Genomic DNA, 27,339 nt, shown 5'->3' on the forward strand with positions numbered 1-27,339 from the left:
CCGCCATTTGTATGAACATGGAAATATCTACACCACCATCTGTATGAACATGGAAATATCTTCACCGCCATCTGTATGAACATGGATATATGTACACCGGCATCTGGATGAACATGGAAATATCTACACCGCTATCTGCATGAACATGGAAATATCTAGACAGCAATCTGAATATACATGGAAATATCTACACAGATTTCTCTATAAAAATGGAAATAACTACAACGATATCTCTATAAACTTCGAAATATCTACACCGCCATCTGTATGAACATGGAAATATCTACACCGCGATCTGTACAAACATGGAAATATCTACACCGCCATCTCTATGAACATGGAAATATCTACACCGCCATTTGTATGAACCTGGAAATATCTACACCGCCATCTCTATGAACATGGAAGTAACTACACCGCCATTTGTATGAACATGGAAATACCTACACCGCCATCTGTATGAACATGGAAATATCTTCACCGCCATCTGTATGAATATGGATATATGTACACCGGCATCTGGATGAACATGGAAATATCTACACCACTATCTGCATGAACATTGAAATATCTGCACAGCTATCTGAATATACATGGAAATATCTACACAGATTTCTCTATAAATATGGAAATATCTACATCGCTATCTCTATAAACTTCGAAATATCTACACCGCCATCTGTATGAACATGGAAATATCTACACCGCCATCTGTACGAACATTGATATATCTACACCGCCATCTGTATTAAGATGGAAACATCTACACCGCTTTCTGTATAAACATGGAAATATCAGCCCAAATATCTGTATAAACATGGAAATATCCGCACCGCTATCTGAATAAACATGGAAATATCCGCACCGCTATCTGCATAAACATGGAAATATCTACACTGCTATCTGCATAAACATGGAAATATCCACACCGCTATCTGTGTAAACATGGAAATGTCTACACCGCTATCTATGTAAACATGGAAATATCTAAACCGCCATTTGTGTAAACATGAAAATATCTACAGAGCCATCCCTATAAACATGGAAATATCTACACCGTCCTATGTATGAACATGGAAATATCTACACTGCCATCTCTATAAACGTGGAAATATCTACACCGCTATCTGTATCAACTTGGAAATATCTACACTGCTCTCTGTATAAATTTGAAATTATCTACACCACTATCTCTATAAACATGGAAGTATTTACACCGCTATCTGTATGAACATGGAAATATCTTCACCGCCATCTGTATGAACATGTAAATATCTACACCGCCATCTGTGTGAACATGGAAATATCTACACCGCTATCTGTATGAACATGGAAATATCTACACCGCTATCTGTATGAACATGGAAATATCTACACCGCTATCTGTATAAACATGAAAATACCTACACCGCCATCTGTATGAACATGTAAATATCTACACCGCCATCTGTATGTACTTGGAAATATCTACACCGCCATCTGTATGAACATGGAAATACCTACACCGCTAACTGTATGAACATGGAAATATCTACACCGCTATATGTATGAGCATGGAAATATCTACACCACTATCTGTATGAACATGGAAATATCTACACCGCTATCTGTATGAACATGCAAATATCTACACCGCTATCTGTATGAACATGGAAATATCTAGACCGCTATCTGTATGAACATGCAAATATCTACACAGCTATCTGTATATCAATGAAAATATCTACACTGCTATCCCTATAAACATGGAAATAACTACACTGCTATCTGTATAAATATGGAAATATCTACACCGCCATCTCTATGAACATGGAAATATCTACACCGCCATTTGTATGAACATGGAATTATCTACACCGCCATCTCTATGAACATGGAAATACCTACACCGCCATTTGTATGAACATAGAAATATCTACACCACCATGTGTATGAACATGGAAATATCTTCACCGCCATCTGTATGAACATGGATATATGTGCACCGGCATCTGGATGAACATGGAAATATCTACACCGCCATCTGTATGAACATGGAAATATCTACACCGCTATCTGTATGAACATGGAAATATCTACACCGCCATCTGTATCAACATGTAAATATCTTCACGGCCATCTGTATGAACATGGAAATATCTACACCGCTATCTGTATGAACATGGAAATATCTACACCGCTATCTGTATGAACATGGAAATATCTACACCGCTATCTGTATGAACATGGAAATATCTACACCGCTATCTGTATGAACATGGAAATATCTACACCGCTATCTGTATGAACATGCAAATATCTACACAGCTATCTGTATATCAATGGAAATATCCACACTGGTATCTCTATAAACATGGAAATAACTACACTGCTATCTGTATAAACATGGAAATATCTACACCGCCATCTCTATGAACATGGAAATATCTACACCGCCATTTTTATGAACCTGGAAATATCTACACCGCCATCTCTATGAACATGGAAATATCTACACCGCCATTTTTATGAACTTGGAAATTCCTACACCGCCATCTGTAGGAATATGGAAATGTCTTCACCGCCATCTGTATGAACATGGATATATGTACACTGGCATCTGGATAAACATGGAAATATCTACACCGTAATCTGCATGAACATGGAAATATCTACACTGCTATCTGTATGAACATGGAAATATCTTCACCGCTATCTGTATGAACATGGAAATACCTACACCGCCATCTGTATGAACATGGAAATATCTTCACCGCCATCTGTATGAACATGGATATATGTACACCGGCATCTGGATAAACATGGAAATATCTACACCGTAATCTGCATGAACATGGAAATATCTACACAGCTATCTGAATATACATGGAAATATCTACACAGATTTCTCTATAAATATGGAAATAACTACATCGCTATCTCTATAATCTTCGAAATATCTACACCGCCATCTGTATGAACATGCAAATATCTACACCGCCATCTGTACAAACATGGACATATCTACACCGCCATCTGTATTAAGATGGAAATATCTACACCGCTATCTGCATAAACATGGAAATATCCACACCGCTATCTGTGTAAACATGGAAATATCTACACCGCCATTTGTGTAAACATGAAAATATCTACAGAGCCATCCCTATAAACATGGAAATATCTACACCGTCCTATGTATGAACATGGAAATATCTACACTGCCATCTCTATAAACGTGGAAATATCTACACCGCTATCTGTATCAACTTGGAAATATCTACACTGCTCTCTGTATAAATTTGAAATTATCTACACCACTATCTCTATAAACATGGAAATATCTACACAGCTATCTGTATGAACATGGAAATATCTACACCGCCATCTGTATGAACATGTAAATATCTACACCGCCATCTGTATGAACATGGAAATATCTACACCGCTAACAGTATGAACATGGAAATATCTACACCGCTATCTGTATGAACATGGAAATATCTACACAGCTATCTGTATGAACATGGAAATATCTACACCGCTATCTGTATGAACATGCAAATATCTACACCGCTATCTGTATGAACATGGAAATATCTAGACCGCTATCTGTATGAACATGCAAATATCTACACAGCTATCTGTATATCAATGAAAATATCTACACTGCTATCCCTATAAACATGGAAATAACTACACAGCTATCTGCATAAATATGGAAATATCTACACCGCCATCTCTATGAAAATGGAAATATCTACACCGCCATTTGTATGAACATGGAATTATCTACACCGCCATCTCTATGAACATGGAAATATCTATACCGCCATTTGTATGAACATGGAAATATCTACACCACCATCTGTATGAACATGGAAATATCTTCACCGCCATCTGTATGAACATGGATATATGTACACCGGCATCTGGATGAACATGGAAATATCTACACCGCTATCTGCATGAACATGGAAATATCTAGACAGCAATCTGAATATACATGGAAATATCTACACAGATTTCTCTATAAAAATGGAAATAACTACAACGATATCTCTATAAACTTCGAAATATCTACACCGCCATCTGTATGAACATGGAAATATCTACACCGCGATCTGTACGAACATGGACATATCTACACCGCCATCTGTATTAAGATGGAAATATCTACACCGCTATCTGTATAAACATGGAAATATCTGCCCAACTATCTGTATAAACATGGAAATATCCGCACCGCTATCTGTATAATCATGGAAATATCTACACTGCAATCTGCATAAACATGGAAATATCCACACCGCTATCTGAGTAAACATGGAAATGTCTACACCGCTATCTGCATAAACATGGAAATATCTACACTGCTATCTGCATAAACATGGAAATATCCACACCGCTATCTGTGTAAACATGGAAATGTCTACACCGCTATCTATGTAAACATGGAAATATCTACACCGCCATTTGTGTAAACATGAAAATATCTACAGAGCCATCCCTATAAACATGGAAATATCTACACCGTCCTATGTATGAACATGGAAATATCTACACTGCCATCTCTATAAACGTGGAAATATCTACACCGCTATCTGTATCAACTTGGAAATATCTACACTGCTCTCTGTATAAATTTGAAATTATCTACACCACTATCTCTATAAACATGGAAGTATCTACACCGCTATCTGTATGAACATGGAAATATCTTCACCGCCATCTGTATGAACATGTAAATATCTACACCGCCATCTGTGTGAACATGGAAATATCTACACCGCTATCTGTATGAACATGGAAATATCTACACCGCTATCTGTATGAACATGGAAATATCTACACCGCTATCTGTATAAACATGAAAATACCTACACCGCCATCTGTATGAACATGTAAATATCTACACCGCCATCTGTATGAACTTGGAAATATCTACACCGCCATCTGTATGAACATGGAAATACCTACACCCCTAACTGTATGAACATGGAAATATCTACACCGCTATATGTATGAGCATGGAAATATCTACACCACTATCTGTATGAACATGGAAATATCTACACCGCTATCTGTATGAACATGCAAATATCTACACCGCTATCTGTATGAACATGGAAATATCTAGACCGCTATCTGTATGAACATGCAAATATCTACACAGCTATCTGTATATCAATGAAAATATCTACACTGCTATCCCTATAAACATGGAAATAACTACACTGCTATCTGTATAAATATGGAAATATCTACACCGCCATCTCTATGAACATGGAAATATCTACACCGCCATTTGTATGAACATGGAATTATCTACACCGCCATCTCTATGAACATGGAAATACCTACACCGCCATTTGTATGAACATAGAAATATCTACACCACCATGTGTATGAACATGGAAATATCTTCACCGCCATCTGTATGAACATGGATATATGTGCACCGGCATCTGGATGAACATGGAAATATCTACACCGCCATCTGTATGAACATGGAAATATCTACACCGCTATCTGTATGAACATGGAAATATCTACACCGCCATCTGTATCAACATGTAAATATCTTCACCGCCATCTGTATGAACATGGAAATATCTACACCGCTAACTCTATGAACATGGAAATATCTACACCGCTATCTGTATGAACATGGAAATATCTACACCGCTATCTGTATGAACATGGAAATATCTACACCGCTATCTGTATGAACATGGAAATATCTACACCGCTATCTGTATGAACATGGAAATATCTACACCGCTATCTGTATGAACATGCAAATATCTACACAGCTATCTGTATATCAATGGAAATATCCACACTGGTATCTCTATAAACATGGAAATAACTACACTGCTATCTGTATAAACATGGAAATATCTACACCGCCATCTCTATGAACATGGAAATATCTACACCGCCATTTTTATGAACCTGGAAATATCTACACCGCCATCTCTATGAACATGGAAATATCTACACCGCCATTTTTATGAACTTGGAAATTCCTACACCGCCATCTGTAGGAATATGGAAATGTCTTCACCGCCATCTGTATGAACATGGATATATGTACACCGGCATCTGGATAAACATGGAAATATCTACACCGTAATCTGCATGAACATGGAAATATCTACACAGCTATCTGAATATACATGGAAATATCTACACAGATTTCTCTATAAATATGGAAATAACTACATCGCTATCTCTATAATCTTCGAAATATCTACACCGCCATCTGTATGAACATGCAAATATCTACACCGCCATCTGTACAAACATGGACATATCTACACCGCCATCTGTATTAAGATGGAAATATCTACACCGCTATCTGCATAAACATGGAAATATCCACACCGCTATCTGTGTAAACATGGAAATATCTACACCGCCATTTGTGTAAACATGAAAATATCTACAGAGCCATCCCTATAAACATGGAAATATCTACACCGTCCTATGTATGAACATGGAAATATCTACACTGCCATCTCTATAAACGTGGAAATATCTACACCGCTATCTGAATCAACTTGGAAATATCTACACTGCTCTCTGTCTAAATTTGAAATTATCTACACCACTATCTCTATAAACATGGAAATATCTACACAGCTATCTGTATGAACATGGAAATATCTACACCGCCATCTGTATGAACATGTAAATATCTACACCGCCATCTGTATGAACATGGAAATATCTACACCGCTAACAGTATGAACATGGAAATATCTACACCGCTATCTGTATGAACATGGAAATATCTACACAGCTATCTGTATGAACATGGAAATATCTACACCGCTATCTGTATGAACATGGAAATATCTACACCGCTATCTGTATGAACATGGAAATATCTAGACCGCTATCTGTATGAACATGCAAATATCTACACAGCTATCTGTATATCAATGAAAATATCTACACTGCTATCCCTATAAACATGGAAATAACTACACAGCTATCTGCATAAATATGGAAATATCTACACCGCCATCTCTATGAAAATGGAAATATCTACACCGCCATTTGTATGAACATGGAATTATCTACACCGCCATCTCTATGAACATGGAAATATCTATACCGCCATTTGTATGAACATGGAAATATCTACACCACCATCTGTATGAACATGGAAATATCTTCACCGCCATCTGTATGAACATGGATATATGTACACCGGCATCTGGATGAACATGGAAATATCTACACCGCTATCTGCATGAACATGGAAATATCTAGACAGCAATCTGAATATACATGGAAATATCTACACAGATTTCTCTATAAAAATGGAAATAACTACAACGATATCTCTATAAACTTCGAAATATCTACACCGCCATCTGTATGAACATGGAAATATCTACACCGCGATCTGTACAAACATGGAAATATCTACACCGCCATCTCTATGAACATGGAAATATCTACACCGCCATTTGTATGAACCTGGAAATATCTACACCGCCATCTCTATGAACATGGAAGTAACTACACCGCCATTTGTATGAACATGGAAATACCTACACCGCCATCTGTATGAACATGGAAATATCTTCACCGCCATCTGTATGAATATGGATATATGTACACCGGCATCTGGATGAACATGGAAATATCTACACCACTATCTGCATGAACATTGAAATATCTGCACAGCTATCTGAATATACATGGAAATATCTACACAGATTTCTCTATAAATATGGAAATATATACATCGCTATCTCTATAAACTTCGAAATATCTACACCGCCATCTGTATGAACATGGAAATATCTACACCGCCATCTGTACGAACATTGATATATCTACACCGCCATCTGTATTAAGATGGAAACATCTACACCGCTTTCTGTATAAACATGGAAATATCAGCCCAAATATCTGTATAAACATGGAAATATCCGCACCGCTATCTGAATAAACATGGAAATATCCGCACCGCTATCTGCATAAACATGGAAATATCTACACTGCTATCTGCATAAACATGGAAATATCCACACCGCTATCTGTGTAAACATGGAAATGTCTACACCGCTATCTATGTAAACATGGAAATATCTACACCGCCATTTGTGTAAACATGAAAATATCTACAGAGCCATCCCTATAAACATGGAAATATCTACACCGTCCTATGTATGAACATGGAAATATCTACACTGCCATCTCTATAAACGTGGAAATATCTACACCGCTATCTGTATCAACTTGGAAATATCTACACTGCTCTCTGTATAAATTTGAAATTATCTACACCACTATCTCTATAAACATGGAAGTATTTACACCGCTATCTGTATGAACATGGAAATATCTTCACCGCCATCTGTATGAACATGTAAATATCTACACCGCCATCTGTGTGAACATGGAAATATCTACACCGCTATCTGTATGAACATGGAAATATCTACACCGCTATCTGTATGAACATGGAAATATCTACACCGCTATCTGTATAAACATGAAAATACCTACACCGCCATCTGTATGAACATGTAAATATCTACACCGCCATCTGTATGTACTTGGAAATATCTACACCGCCATCTGTATGAACATGGAAATACCTACACCGCTAACTGTATGAACATGGAAATATCTACACCGCTATATGTATGAGCATGGAAATATCTACACCACTATCTGTATGAACATGGAAATATCTACACCGCTATCTGTATGAACATGCAAATATCTACACCGCTATCTGTATGAACATGGAAATATCTACACCGCTATCTGTATGAACATGCAAATATCTACACAGCTATCTGTATATCAATGAAAATATCTACACTGCTATCCCTATAAACATGGAAATAACTACACTGCTATCTGTATAAATATGGAAATATCTACACCGCCATCTCTATGAACATGGAAATATCTACACCGCCATTTGTATGAACATGGAATTATCTACACCGCCATCTCTATGAACATGGAAATACCTACACCGCCATTTGTATGAACATAGAAATATCTACACCACCATGTGTATGAACATGGAAATATCTTCACCGCCATCTGTATGAACATGGATATATGTGCACCGGCATCTGGATGAACATGGAAATATCTACACCGCCATCTGTATGAACATGGAAATATCTACACCGCTATCTGTATGAACATGGAAATATCTACACCGCCATCTGTATCAACATGTAAATATCTTCACGGCCATCTGTATGAACATGGAAATATCTACACCGCTATCTGTATGAACATGGAAATATCTACACCGCTATCTGTATGAACATGGAAATATCTACACCGCTATCTGTATGAACATGGAAATATCTACACCGCTATCTGTATGAACATGGAAATATCTACACCGCTATCTGTATGAACATGCAAATATCTACACAGCTATCTGTATATCAATGGAAATATCCACACTGGTATCTCTATAAACATGGAAATAACTACACTGCTATCTGTATAAACATGGAAATATCTACACCGCCATCTCTATGAACATGGAAATATCTACACCGCCATTTTTATGAACCTGGAAATATCTACACCGCCATCTCTATGAACATGGAAATATCTACACCGCCATTTTTATGAACTTGGAAATTCCTACACCGCCATCTGTAGGAATATGGAAATGTCTTCACCGCCATCTGTATGAACATGGATATATGTACACCGGCATCTGGATAAACATGGAAATATCTACACCGTAATCTGCATGAACATGGAAATATCTACACAGCTATCTGAATATACATGGAAATATCTACACAGATTTCTCTATAAATATGGAAATAACTACATCGCTATCTCTATAATCTTCGAAATATCTACACCGCCATCTGTATGAACATGCAAATATCTACACCGCCATCTGTACAAACATGGACATATCTACACCGCCATCTGTATTAAGATGGAAATATCTACACCGCTATCTGCATAAACATGGAAATATCCACACCGCTATCTGTGTAAACATGGAAATATCTACACCGCCATTTGTGTAAACATGAAAATATCTACAGAGCCATCCCTATAAACATGGAAATATCTACACCGTCCTATGTATGAACATGGAAATATCTACACTGCCATCTCTATAAACGTGGAAATATCTACACCGCTATCTGTATCAACTTGGAAATATCTACACTGCTCTCTGTATAAATTTGAAATTATCTACACCACTATCTCTATAAACATGGAAATATCTACACAGCTATCTGTATGAACATGGAAATATCTACACCGCCATCTGTATGAACATGTAAATATCTACACCGCCATCTGTATGAACATGGAAATATCTACACCGCTAACTGTATGAACATGGAAATATCTACACCGCTATCTGTATGAACATGGAAATATCTACACCGCCATCTGTATGAACAATGAAATACCTACACCGCTAACTGTATGAACATGGAAATATCTACACCGCTATATGTATGAGCATGGAAATATCTACACCACTATCTGTATGAACATGGAAATATCTACACCGCTATCTGTATGAACATGCAAATATCTACACCGCTATCTGTATGAACATGGAAATATCTAGACCGCTATCTGTATGAACATGCAAATATCTACACAGCTATCTGTATATCAATGAAAATATCTACACTGCTATCCCTATAAACATGGAAATAACTACACTGCTATCTGTATAAATATGGAAATATCTACACCGCCATCTCTATGAACATGGAAATATCTACACCGCCATTTGTATGAACATGGAATTATCTACACCGCCATCTCTATGAACATGGAAATACCTACACCGCCATTTGTATGAACATAGAAATATCTACACCACCATGTGTATGAACATGGAAATATCTTCACCGCCATCTGTATGAACATGGATATATGTGCACCGGCATCTGGATGAACATGGAAATATCTACACCGCCATCTGTATGAACATGGAAATATCTACACCGCTATCTGTATGAACATGGAAATATCTACACCGCCATCTGTATCAACATGTAAATATCTTCACCGCCATCTGTATGAACATGGAAATATCTACACCGCTAACTGTATGAACATGGAAATATCTACACCGCTATCTGTATGAACATGGAAATATCTACACCGCTATCTGTATGAACATGGAAATATCTACACCGCTATCTGTATGAACATGGAAATATCTACACCGCTATCTGTATGAACATGGAAATATCTACACCGCTATCTGTATGAACATGCAAATATCTACACAGCTATCTGTATATCAATGGAAATATCCACACTGGTATCTCTATAAACATGGAAATAACTACACTGCTATCTGTATAAACATGGAAATATCTACACCGCCATCTCTATGAACATGGAAATATCTACACCGCCATTTTTATGAACCTGGAAATATCTACACCGCCATCTCTATGAACATGGAAATATCTACACCGCCATTTTTATGAACTTGGAAATTCCTACACCGCCATCTGTAGGAATATGGAAATGTCTTCACCGCCATCTGTATGAACATGGATATATGTACACCGGCATCTGGATAAACATGGAAATATCTACACCGTAATCTGCATGAACATGGAAATATCTACACAGCTATCTGAATATACATGGAAATATCTACACAGATTTCTCTATAAATATGGAAATAACTACATCGCTATCTCTATAAACTTCGAAATATCTACACCGCCATCTGTATGAACATGCAAATATCTACACCGCCATCTGTACAAACATGGACATATCTACACCGCCATCTGTATTAAGATGGAAATATCTACACCGCTATCTGCATAAACATGGAAATATCCACACCGCTATCTGTGTAAACATGGAAATATCTACACCGCCATTTGTGTAAACATGAAAATATCTACAGAGCCATCCCTATAAACATGGAAATATCTACACCGTCCTATGTATGAACATGGAAATATCTACACTGCCATCTCTATAAACGTGGAAATATCTACACCGCTATCTGTATCAACTTGGAAATATCTACACTGCTCTCTGTATAAATTTGAAATTATCTACACCACTATCTCTATAAACATGGAAATATCTACACAGCTATCTGTATGAACATGGAAATATCTACACCGCCATCTGTATGAACATGTAAATATCTACACCGCCATCTGTATGAACATGGAAATATCTACACCGCTAACAGTATGAACATGGAAATATCTACACCGCTATCTGTATGAACATGGAAATATCTACACAGCTATCTGTATGAACATGGAAATATCTACACCGCTATCTGTATGAACATGGAAATATCTACACCGCTATCTGTATGAACATGGAAATATCTAGACCGCTATCTGTATGAACATGCAAATATCTACACAGCTATCTGTATATCAATGAAAATATCTACACTGCTATCCCTATAAACATGGAAATAACTACACAGCTATCTGCATAAATATGGAAATATCTACACCGCCATCTCTATGAAAATGGAAATATCTACACCGCCATTTGTATGAACATGGAATTATCTACACCGCCATCTCTATGAACATGGAAATATCTATACCGCCATTTGTATGAACATGGAAATATCTACACCACCATCTGTATGAACATGGAAATATCTTCACCGCCATCTGTATGAACATGGATATATGTACACCGGCATCTGGATGAACATGGAAATATCTACACCGCTATCTGCATGAACATGGAAATATCTAGACAGCAATCTGAATATACATGGAAATATCTACACAGATTTCTCTATAAAAATGGAAATAACTACAACGATATCTCTATAAACTTCGAAATATCTACACCGCCATCTGTATGAACATGGAAATATCTACACCGCGATCTGTACAAACATGGACATATCTACACCGCCATCTGTATTAAGATGGAAATATCTACACCGCTATCTGTATAAACATGGAAATATCTGCCCAACTATCTGTATAAACATGGAAATATCCGCACCGCTATCTGTATAATCATGGAAATATCTACACTGCAATCTGCATAAACATGGATATATCCACACCGCTATCTGAGTAAACATGGAAATGTCTACACCGCCATCTGTGTAAACATGAAAATATCTACGCCGCCATCCCTATGAACATGGAAATACCTACACCGCCGTCTGTATGAACATGGAAATATCTACACCGCCATGTCTATAAACGTGGAAATATCTACACAGCTATCTGTATGAACTTGGAAATATCTACACTGCCGTCTGTATGAAATTGAAATTATCTACACCACTATCTCTACAAACATGGAAATATCTACACTGCTATTTGTATAAACATGGAAATATCTACACCGCTATCTGTATAAACATGGAAATATCTTCATACCTATCTGTATAAACATGGAAATATCAACAACGCTGTCTCTATAAACTTAGAAATAACTACACCACTATCTCTGTAAACATGGAAATATCTAGACCTCCTTCTCTATAAACATGGAAATATCTACACCACCATCTGTATAAACATGGAAATATCTACACCGCTATCTGCAAAAACATGGAAATATCTACACCGCCATCTCTATGAACATGGAAATATCTACACCGCCATCTGTACGAACATGGAAATACCTATACCGCCATCTGTATGAACATGTAAATATCTACACCGCCATCTGTATGAACATGGAAATATCTACACCGCTAACTGTATGAACATGCAAATATCTACACAGCTATCTGTATATCAATGGAAATATCTACACAGCTGTCTCTATAAACATGGAAATAACTACACTGCTATCTGTATAAACATGGAAATATCAACACCGCCACCTGTATGAACATGGAAATATCTACACTGCCATCCATACGAACGTGGAAATATCTACACCGCCATCTGTATGAACATGTAAATATCTACACCGCCATCTGTATGAACATGGAAATATCTACACCGCTAACTGTATCAACTTGGAAATATCTACACCGCAATTGGTATGAACATGGAAATATCTACACCGCTATCTGTATGAACATGGAAATATGTACACCGCTATCTGTATGAACATGGAAATATCTACACCGCTATCTGTATGAACATGAAAATATCTACACCGCCATCTGTATGAACATGTAAATATCTACACCGCCATCTGTATGAACTTGTAAATATCTACACCGCCATCTGTATGAACATGGAAATACCTACACCGCTAACTGTATGAACATGGAAATATCTACACCGCTATCTGTATGAGCATGGAAATATCTACACCACTATCTGTATGAACATGGAAATATCTACACCGCTATCTGTATGAACATGCAAATATCTACACCGCTATCTGTATGAACATGGAAATATCTAGACCGCTATCTGTATGAACATGCAAATATCTACACAGCTATCTGTATATCAATGAAAATATCTACACTGCTATCCCTATAAACATGGAAATAACTACACTGCTATCTGTATAAATATGGAAATATCTACACCGCCATCTCTATGAACATGGAAATATCTACACCGCCATTTGTATGAACATGGAATTATCTACACCGCCATCTCTATGAACATGGAAATACCTACACCGCCATTTGTATGAACATAGAAATATCTACACCACCATGTGTATGAACATGGAAATATCTTCACCGCCATCTGTATGAACATGGATATATGTGCACCGGCATCTGGATGAACATGGAAATATCTACACCGCCATCTGTATGAACATGGAAATATCTACACCGCTATCTGTATGAACATGGAAATATCTACACCGCCATCTGTATCAACATGTAAATATCTTCACCGCCATCTGTATGAACATGGAAATATCTACACCGCTAACTGTATGAACATGGAAATATCTACACCGCTATCTGTATGAACATGGAAATATCTACACCGCTATCTGTATGAACATGGAAATATCTACACCGCTATCTGTATGAACATGGAAATATCTACACCGCTATCTGTATGAACATGGAAATATCTACACCGCTATCTGTATGAACATGCAAATATCTACACAGCTATCTGTATATCAATGGAAATATCCACACTGGTATCTCTATAAACATGGAAATAACTACACTGCTATCTGTATAAACATGGAAATATCTACACCGCCATCTCTATGAACATGGAAATATCTACACCGCCATTTTTATGAACCTGGAAATATCTACACCGCCATCTCTATGAACATGGAAATATCTACACCGCCATTTTTATGAACTTGGAAATTCCTACACCGCCATCTGTAGGAATATGGAAATGTCTTCACCGCCATCTGTATGAACATGGATATATGTACACCGGCATCTGGATAAACATGGAAATATCTACACCGTAATCTGCATGAACATGGAAATATCTACACAGCTATCTGAATATACATGGAAATATCTACACAGATTTCTCTATAAATATGGAAATAACTACATCGCTATCTCTATAAACTTCGAAATATCTACACCGCCATCTGTATGAACATGCAAATATCTACACCGCCATCTGTACAAACATGGACATATCTACACCGCCATCTGTATTAAGATGGAAATATCTACACCGCTATCTGCATAAACATGGAAATATCCACACCGCTATCTGTGTAAACATGGAAATATCTACACCGCCATTTGTGTAAACATGAAAATATCTACAGAGCCATCCCTATAAACATGGAAATATCTACACCGTCCTATGTATGAACATGGAAATATCTACACTGCCATCTCTATAAACGTGGAAATATCTACACCGCTATCTGTATCAACTTGGAAATATCTACACTGCTCTCTGTATAAATTTGAAATTATCTACACCACTATCTCTATAAACATGGAAATATCTACACAGCTATCTGTATGAACATGGAAATATCTACACCGCCATCTCTATGAACATGTAAATATCTACACCGCCATCTGTATGAACATGGAAATATCTACACCGCTAACAGTATGAACATGGAAATATCTACACCGCTATCTGTATGAACATGGAAATATCTACACAGCTATCTGTATGAACATGGAAATATCTACACCGCTATCTGTATGAACATGGAAATATCTACACCGCTATCTGTATGAACATGGAAATATCTAGACCGCTATCTGTATGAACATGCAAATATCTACACAGCTATCTGTATATCAATGAAAATATCTACACTGCTATCCCTATAAACATGGAAATATCTACACGGCTATCTGCATAAACATGGAAATACCCACACCGCTATCTGTGTAAACATGGAAATGTCTACACCGCTATCTATGTAAACATGGAAATATCTACACCGCCATCTGTGTAAACACGAAAATATCTACACTGCCATCCCTATAAACATGGATATATCTACACCGTCCTCTGTATGAACATGGAAATATCTACACCGCCATCTCTATAAACGTGGAAATATCTACACGGCTATCTGTATGAACTTGGAAATATCTTCACTGCTCTCTGTATAAAATTGAAATTATCTACACCACTATCTCTATAAACATGGAAATATCTACCCTGCTATCTGTATAAACATGGAAATATCTACACAGCTATGTGTATAAACATGGAAATATCTTCACTGCTATCTGTATAAACATGGAAATATCTACAACGCTGTCTCTATAAACTTGGAAATAACTACACCACTATCTCTGTAAACATGGAAATATCTAGACCGCCATCTCTATAACCATGGAAATATCTACACCGCCATCTCTATGAACATGGAAATATCTACACCGCCATCTGTATGAACATGGAAATATCTATACCGCCTTCCGTACGAACATGGAAATATCTACACCGCCAACTGTACGAATATGTAAATATCTTCACCGCCATCTGTATGAACATGGAAATATCTACACCGCTAACTGTATGAACATGGAAATATCTACACCGCTATTGGTATGAACATGGAAATATCTACACCGCTATCTGTATGAACATGGAATTGTCTACAACGCTATCTGTATGAACATGGAAATATCTACACCGCTATCTGTATGAACATGGAAATATCTACACCGCTCTCTGTATGAACATGCAAATATCTACACAGCTATCCGTATATCAATGGAAATATCTACACTGCTATCTGTATAAACATGGAAATAACTACACTGCTATCTGTACAAACATGGAAATATCTACACCGCCATCTCTATGAACATGGAAATATCTACACCGCCATTTGTATGAAGATGGAAATATCTACACCGCCATCTCTATGAACATGGAAATATCTTCACCGCCATCTCTATGAACATGGATATATCTACACCGGCATCTGGATGAACATGGAAATATCTACACCGCTTTCTGCATCAACATGGAAATATCTACACAGCTATCTGCATATACATGGAAATATCTACACAGATTTCTCTGTAAAAATGGAAATAACTACAGCGCTATTTCTATAAACTTTGAAATATCTACACCGCCATCTGTATGAACATGGAAATATCTGCACCGCTATCTGTATATCAATGGAAATATCTACACTGCTATCTCTATAAACATGGAAATAACTACACTGCTATCTGTATCAACATGGAAATATCTACACCGCCATCTCGATGAAGATGGAAATATCTACACAGCCATCTGTATGAACATGGAAATATCTTCACCGCCATCTGTATGAACATGGATGTATCTACACCGGCATCTGGATGAACATGGAAATAACTACACCGCTATCTGCATTTACATGGAAATATCTACACAGCTATCTGCATATACATGGAAATATCTATGCAGATTTCTATATAAATATAGAAATAACTACAGCACTATCAATATAAACTTCGAAATATCTACACCGCCATCTGTACGAACATGGAAATATCTACACCGCTATCTGAATGAACATGCAAATATCTACACAGCTATCTGTATATCAATGGTAATATCTACAATGCTATCTCTATAAACATGGAAATAACTACAGTGCTATCTGTATAAACATGGAAATATCTACACCGCTGTCTGTATGAACATGGAAATACCTACACTGCCATCCATACAAACATGGAAATATCTACACCGCCATCTGTATGAACATGGAAATATCTACACCGCTATCTGTATGAACATGGAAATATCTACACCGCTATCTGTATGAACATGGAAATATCTACACCACCGTCTGAACATGGAAATATCTACACCGCCATCTGTATGAACATGTAAATATCTAAACTGTCATGTGTAAGAACATGGAAATATCTACACCGCTATCTGTATGAACATGGAAATATCTACACCGCTATCTGTATAAACATGGAAATATCTACACCGCTATCTGTATGAACATGCAAATATCTACACAGCTATCTGTATATCAATGGAAATATCTACACTGCTATCTCTATAAACATGGAAATAACTACACTGCTATCTGAATAACCATGGAAATATCTACACGGCCATCTCTATGAACATGGAAATATCTACACCGCCAACTGTACGAATATGTAAATATCTACACCGCCATCTGTATGAACATGGAAATATCTACACCGCTAACTGTATGAACATGGAAATATCTACACCGCTATTGGTATGAACATGGAAATATCTACACCGCTATCTGTATGAACATGGAATTGTCTACAACGCTATCTGTATGAACATGGAAATATCTACACCGCTATCTGTATGAACATGGAAATATCTACACCGCTCTCTGTATGAACATGCAAATATCTACACAGCTATCCGTATATCAATGGAAATATCTACACTGCTATCTGTATAAACATGGAAATAACTACACTGCTATCTGTATAAACATGGAAATATCTACACCGCCATCTCTATGAACATGGAAATATCTACACCGCCATTTGTATGAAGATGGAAATATCTACACCGCCATCTCTATGAACATGGAAATATCTTCACCGCCATCTCTATGAACATGGATATATCTACACCGGCATCTGGATGAACATGGAAATATCTACACCGCTTTCTGCATCAACATGGAAATATCTACACAGCTATCTGCATATACATGGAAATATCTACACAGATTTCTCTGTAAAAATGGAAATAACTACAGCGCTATTTCTATAAACTTTGAAATATCTACACCGCCATCTGTATGAACATGGAAATATCTGCACCGCTATCTGTATATCAATGGAAATATCTACACTGCTATCTCTATAAACATGGAAATAACTACACTGCTATCTGTATCAACATGGAAATATCTACACCGCCATCTCGATGAAGATGGAAATATCTACACAGCCATCTGTATGAACATGGAAATATCTTCACCGCCATCTGTATGAACATGGATGTATCTACACCGGCATCTGGATGAACATGGAAATAACTACACCGCTATCTGCATTTACATGGAAATATCTACACAGCTATCTGCATATACATGGAAATATCTATGCAGATTTCTATATAAATATAGAAATAACTACAGCACTATCAATATAAACTTCAAAATATCTACACCGCCATCTGTACGAACATGGAAGTATCTACACCGCTATCTGAATGAACATGCAAATATCTACACAGCTATCTGTATATCAATGGTAATATCTACAATGCTATCTATATAAACATGGAAATAACTACAGTGCTATCTGTATAAACATGGAAATATCTACACCGCTGTCTGTATGAACATGGAAATATCTACACTGCCATCCATACAAACATGGAAATATCTACACCGCCATCTGTATGAACATGGAAATATCTACACCGCTATCTGTATGAACATGGAAATATCTACACCGCTATCTGTATGAACATGGAAATATCTACACCACCATCTGAACATGGAAATATCTACACCGCCATCTGTATGAACATGTAAATATCTAAACTGTCATGTGTAAGAACATGGAAATATCTACACCGCTAACTGTATGAACATGGAGATATCTACACCGCTATCTGTATGAACATGGAAATATCTACACCGCTATCTGTATAAACATGGAAATATCTACACCGCTATCTGTATGAACATGCAAATATCTACACAGCTATCTGTATATCAATGGAAATATCTACACTGCTATCTCTATAAACATGGAAATAACTACACTGCTATCTGAATAACCATGGAAATATCTACACGGCCATCTCTATGAACATGGAAATATCTACACCGCCATTTGAATGAACATGGAAATATCTACACCGCCATCTGTATGAACGTGGAAATATCTACCCCGCCATATCCATAAATGTAGAAATATCTACACCGCTATCTGTATGAACTTGGAAATATCTACACTGCTCTCGGTATAAATTGAAATTATCTACACCACTATCTCTATGAAGATGGAAATATCTACACTGCTATCTGTATAAACATGGAAATATCTACACCGCTATCTGTATAAACATGGAAATATCTTCACCGCTATCTGTATAAACACGGAAATATCTACAACGCTGTCTCTATAAACTTGGAAATAACTACACCACTATCTCTGTAAACATGGAAATATCTAGACCGCCATCTCTATAAACATGGAAATATCTACACCACCATCTCTATGAACATGGAAATATCTACACCGCTATCTGCAAAAACATGGAAATATCTACACCGCCATGTCTATGAACATGGAAATATCTACACCGCCATCTGTACGAACATGGAAATATCTACACCGCCATCTGTATGAACATGTAAATATCTACACCGCCATCTGTATGAACATGGAAATATCTACACCGCTAACTGTATGAACATGGAAATATCTACACCGTTATCTCTATGAACATGGAAATATCTACACCACTAACTGTATGAACATGGAAATATCTACACTGCTATCTGTACGAACATGGAAATAGCTACACCGCTATCTGTATGAACATGCAAATACCTACACAGCTATCTGTATATCAATGGAAATATCCACACTGCTATCTCTACAAACATGGAAATAACTACACTGCTATCTGTATAAACATGGAAATATCTACACCGCCACCTGTATGAACATGGAAATATCAACACCGCAATCTGTATGAACATGGAAATATCTACACCGTTATCTGTATGAACATGGAAATACCTACACCGCTATCTGTACGAACATGGAAATATCTACACCGCTATCTGTACGAACATAGAAATATCTACACCGCTATCTGTATGAACATGCAAATATCTACATAGCTATCTGTATATCAATGCAAATATCTACACTGCTATCTCTATAAACATGGAAATAACTACACTGCTATCTGTATAAACATGGAAATATCTACACCGCCACCTGTATGAACATGGAAATATCTACACTGCCATCCGTACGAACATGGAAATATCTACACCGCCATCTGTATGAACATGAAAATATCTACACCGCCATTTGTATGAACATGGAGATATCTACACCGCTAACTGTATGAACATGGAAAGGTCTACACCGCTATTGGTATGAACAAGGAGCTATCTACACCGCTATCTGTATGAACATGGAAATATCTACACCGCTATCTGTATGAACATGGAAATCTCTACACCGCTATCTATATGAACATGGAAATATCTACACCACTATCTGTATGAACATGTAAATATCTACACCGCCATCTGTATGAACATGGAAATATCTACACCGCTATCTGTATGAACATGGAAATATCTACACCGCTATCTGTATGAACATGGAAATATCTACACCGCTATCTGTATGAACATGGAAATAACTACACCGCTATCTCTATAATTATGGAAATATCTACACCACTATCTGTATGAACATGTAAATATCTACACCGCCATCTGTATGAACATGGAAATATCTACACCGCTATCTGTATGAACATGGAAATATCTACACCGCCATCTGTATGAACATGGATGTATCTACACCGGCATCTGGATGAACATGGAAATAACTACACCGCTATCTGCATGAACATGGAAATATCTACACAGCTATCTGCATATACATGGAAATATCTATGCAGATTTCTATATAAATATAGAAATAACTACAGCACTATCAATATAAACTTCGAAATATCTACACAGCCATCTGTACGAACATGGAAATATCTACACCGCTATCTGAATGAACATGGAAATATCTATACAGCTATCTGTATATCAATGGTAATATCTACAATGCTATCTCTATAAACATGGAAATAACTACAGTGCTATCTGTATAAACATGGAAATATCTACACCGCCACCTGTATGAACATGGAAATATCTACACTGCCATCTGTACAAACATGGAAATATCTACACCGCCATCTGTATGAACATGTAAATATCTGCACCGCCATTTGTATGAACATGGAAATATCTACAACGCTAACTGTAGGAACATGGAAATATCTACACCGCTATCTGTATGAACATGGAAATATCTACACCACTATCTGTATGAACATGGAAATATCTACACCGCCATCTGAACATGGAAATATCTACACCGCCATCTGTATGAACATGTAAATATCTAAACTGCCATGTGTAAGAACATGGAAATATCTACACCGCTAACTGTATGAACATGGAGATATCTACACCGCTATCTGTATGAACATGGAAATATCTAAACCGCTATCTGTATAAACATGGAAATATCTACACTGCTATCGCTATGAACATGCAAATAACTACACCGCTATCTCTATAAATATGGAAATATCTACAATGCCATCTCTATGAACAGGGAAATAACTACACCACCATTTGTATGAACATGGAAATATCCACACTGCCATCTGTATGAACATGGAATTATCTTCAGCGCCATCTGTATGAACATGGAAGCATATACACCGCAATCTGGATTAACATGGAAATATCTACACCCCTGTCTCTATAAACATGGAAATATCTACACCACTATCAGTATAAACATGGAAATATCTACACCGCTATCTGCGTAAACATAAAATATCTACACTGCTATCTGTATAAACATGGAAATATCGGCACAGCTATCTGTATAAACATGGAAATATCTACACCACTATCTGTATAAACATGGAAATATCTACACCGCTATTTCTATAAATATGGAAATATCTACATCGCTATCTGTATGAACATGGAAATATCTACACCGCTATCTGTATGAACATGGAAATATGTACATTGCTATCTGTATAAAAATGGAAATATCTACACCGCTATCTCTATAAACATGGAAATATCTACACCTCTATCTGTATAAACAAGGAAATATCTTGACCGCCATCTCTATAAACATGGAAATATCTACACCGCTATCTGTATAAACATGGAAATATCTACACCGCTATCTGTATAAACATGGAAATGGCTACACTGCTATCTCTATAAACTTGGAAATAACTACACCACTATCTCTATAAACTTGGAAATATCTAGACCGCCATCTCTATAAACATGGAAATATCTACCCCGCCATCTGTATCAGCATGGAAATATCTACACCGCTATCTGTATGAACATGGAAATAACTACACCGCTATCTGTATGAACATGCAAATATCTACACAGCTATCTGTATATCAATGGAAATATATATACTGCTATCTCTATAAACATGGCAATAACTACATTTCTATCTGTATAAACATGGAAATATCTACACTACCATCTCTATGAACATGGAAATCACTACACCGCCACTTGTATGAACATAGAAATATCTACACCTCCATCTCTATGAACATGGAAATATCTACACCGTGATTTGTATGAACATGGAAGTAACTACACAGCAATCTGTATGAACATGGAAATATCTTCACCGCCATCTGTATGAACATGGATATACCTACACCGGCATCTGGATGAACATGGAAATATCTACACCGCTATCTGCATTAACATGGAAATATCTGCACAGCAATCTGCATATACATGGAAATATCTACACAGCTTTCTCTATAAACATGGAAATAACTACACCGCTATCTCTATAAACTTCGAAATATCTACACCACCATCTGTATGAACATGGAAATATCTACACCACCATCTGTAGGAACATGGAAATATCTACAGCGCCATCTGTATTAAGATGGAAATATCTGCACCGCTCTCTGTATAAACACGGAATTATCTACACCTGAATCTCTATAAACGTGGAAATATCTACACCGCTATCTGCATGAACATGGAAATATCGACATTGCTATCTGTATAAAATTGGAAATCTCTACACTGCTATCTCTATAAACATGGAAACATCTACAGCGCAATCTGTGTAAACGAGAATATATATAGACCGCCATCTCTATAAAAATGTAAATATCTACACCGCGATCTGTATAAACATGGAAATATCTACACAGCTATCTGTAGAAACATGGAAACATCTACACCGCTATCTCTATAAACATGGAAATATCTACACCGCTATCTCTATAAACATGGAAATATCTACACCGCTATCTGTATAAACTTGGAAATATCTGCACCGCTATCTGTATAAACATGGAAATATCTCCACCGCTATCAGTATAAACATGGAAATATCTACTCCGCTATCTGTATAAACAGGTGAATATCCACACCGCTATCTGTGTCAACATGGAAATCTCTTCACCGCTATCTGTATAAACATGGAAATAACTTCACCACTATCTCTATAAACATGCGAATAACTACAACGCTATCTGTGTAAACATCGATATGCCTACAGCGCTATCTGTGTAAAACTGGAAATATCTACACCGCTATCTGTGTAAACATGGAAATATCTACACCACCATCTCTATAAACATGGAAATATCTACACCGCCATCAGTATAAACATGAAATATCTACACCGCCATCTCTATAAACATGGAAATATCTACACCGCCATCTGTATGAACATGGAAATATCTACACCGCCATCTCTATAAATGTGGAAATATCTACACCGCTCTCTGTATGTACATGGAAATATCTACACTGCTATCTGTATAAACATGGAAATATCTACACAGCTATCTGTATAAACATGGAAATATCTACACCGCTATCTGTATAAACATGGAAATACCTACACCGCTATCTCTATCAACTTGGAAATATCTACACCACTATCTCTATAAACATGGAAATATCTAGACTGCCATTTCTATAAACATGGAAATATCTACACCACCATCCGTATAAACATGGAAATATCTATACCGCTATCTGTAGAAACATGGAAATATCTACACCGCTATCTCTATAAACTTGGAAATATCTGCAACGCTATGTGTATCAACATGGAAATATCTACACCACCATCTGTATAAAGATGGAAATAAATATCTAATCCGCAATCAGTATGGACGTGGAAATATCCACACCACTATCTGTATAAACATTTAAATATCTACACCGCTATCTGCGAAATCATGGAAATATCTACACCACTTCCTCTGTTAACATGGAAATATCTACACCGCTATCTGTTTAAACAAGGAAATATCTACACTGCTATCTCTACAAACATGGAAATATCTACACCGCTATCTGTATGAACATGAAAATATCTACAGCGCCATCTGTATAAACATGGAAGTATCTACACGGCTATCTCTATAAACATGAAAATATCTAAACCGCCATCTCTCTAAAAACGGAAATATCTACACCGCCATCTTTATAAACACGGAAATATCTATACGCCCCTCTGTATGAACATGGAAATATCTGCAACGCCATCTCTATAAAGATGGAAATATGCACACCGCCATCTGTATAAACATGGAAATATCTACACCGCTATCTCTATAAACATAGAAATATCTACAACACTATCTGTGTATACATGGAAATATCTACACTGCCAGCTGTGTAAACTTGGAAATAGCTACACCGACATCTGTATGAACATGGAAATATCTACATGGCCATCTGTATAAACATGGAAATATCTACACCGCTATCTCTATAAACTTGGAAATATCTGCACCGCTATGTGTATCAAGATGAAAATATCTACACCGCTTTCTCAGTAAACATGTAAATATCTACACCACCATCTGTATGACCATGGAAATATCTACACCGCCATCTGGATGAACATGGAAATATCTACACCGCTATCTGTATGAACTTGGAAATATCTACACCGCTATCTCTATAAACATGCAAATATCTACACCGCTTTCTGTATAAACAAGGAAATAGCTACACTGCCATCTCTATAAACATGGAAATATCTACACTGCCATCTGTAAAACATGGAAATATCCACACCGCTATCTGTATATACATGGAAATATCTACAACCCTACTGTATGAACATGGAAAAATCTACACCGCTGTATGTATAAACATCTAGATATCTACACTGCTATCTCTATAAACATGGAAATATCTACACCGCCATCTGTAGAAACATGGAAATATCTACACTGCCATCTCTATAAACATTTAAATATCTCCACAGCCATCTGTGTGAATATGGAAATATCTACACCACCATCTGTATAAAGATGGAAATAAATATTTACCCCGCAATCAGTATGGACATGGTAATATCTACACCGCTATATGTATAAACATTTAAATATCTACACCGCTATCTGCATAAACATGGAAATATCTACACCGCTACCTCTGTAAACATGGAAATATCTACACAGCTATCTGTATAAACATGGAAATATCTACACCGCTATCTCTATAAACATGGAAATATCTACAACGGTATCTGTGTAAACATGGAAATGTCTACACCGCTATCTGTGTAAACATGGAAATTTCTACACTGCCATCTGTTTGAACATGGAAATATCCACAGTCCCATCACTATAAAGATGGAAATAGCTTCATCGCTATCTGTATAAACATGGAAATATCTACACCGCTAAGTGTATAAGCATGGAAATATCTACAACGCTATGTGTATAAACATAGAAATATCTACACCGCTATCTGTATAAACATGGAAATATGTACACCGCTATCTGTATAAACATGGAAATAGCTTCACCGCTATCTGTATAAACATGGAAATATCTACACCGCTATCTGTATAAACATGGAAATATCTACACTGCTATCTGCAAAACGGGGAAGTGTCTACACCGCTATCTCTATAAACATGGAGATATCTACACCACCATCTGTATAAACATGGAAATATCTACACCGCCATCTGTATGTACATGGAAATATCTACACTGCTATCCGTATAAAAATGGAAATATCTACACCGCTATCTGTATAAACATGGAAATATCTACACCGCTATGTGTATAAACATGGAAATACCTACACAGCTATCTATATAAACATGGAAATATCTACACCACTATCTCTATAAACATGGAAATATCTAGACTGCCATTTCTACAAACATGG

This window comes from Gorilla gorilla, chromosome 7 (assembly GCF_029281585.2).
Source record: "Gorilla gorilla gorilla isolate KB3781 chromosome 7, NHGRI_mGorGor1-v2.1_pri, whole genome shotgun sequence".
In the NCBI taxonomy this organism is placed as follows: Eukaryota; Metazoa; Chordata; class Mammalia; order Primates; family Hominidae; genus Gorilla; species Gorilla gorilla.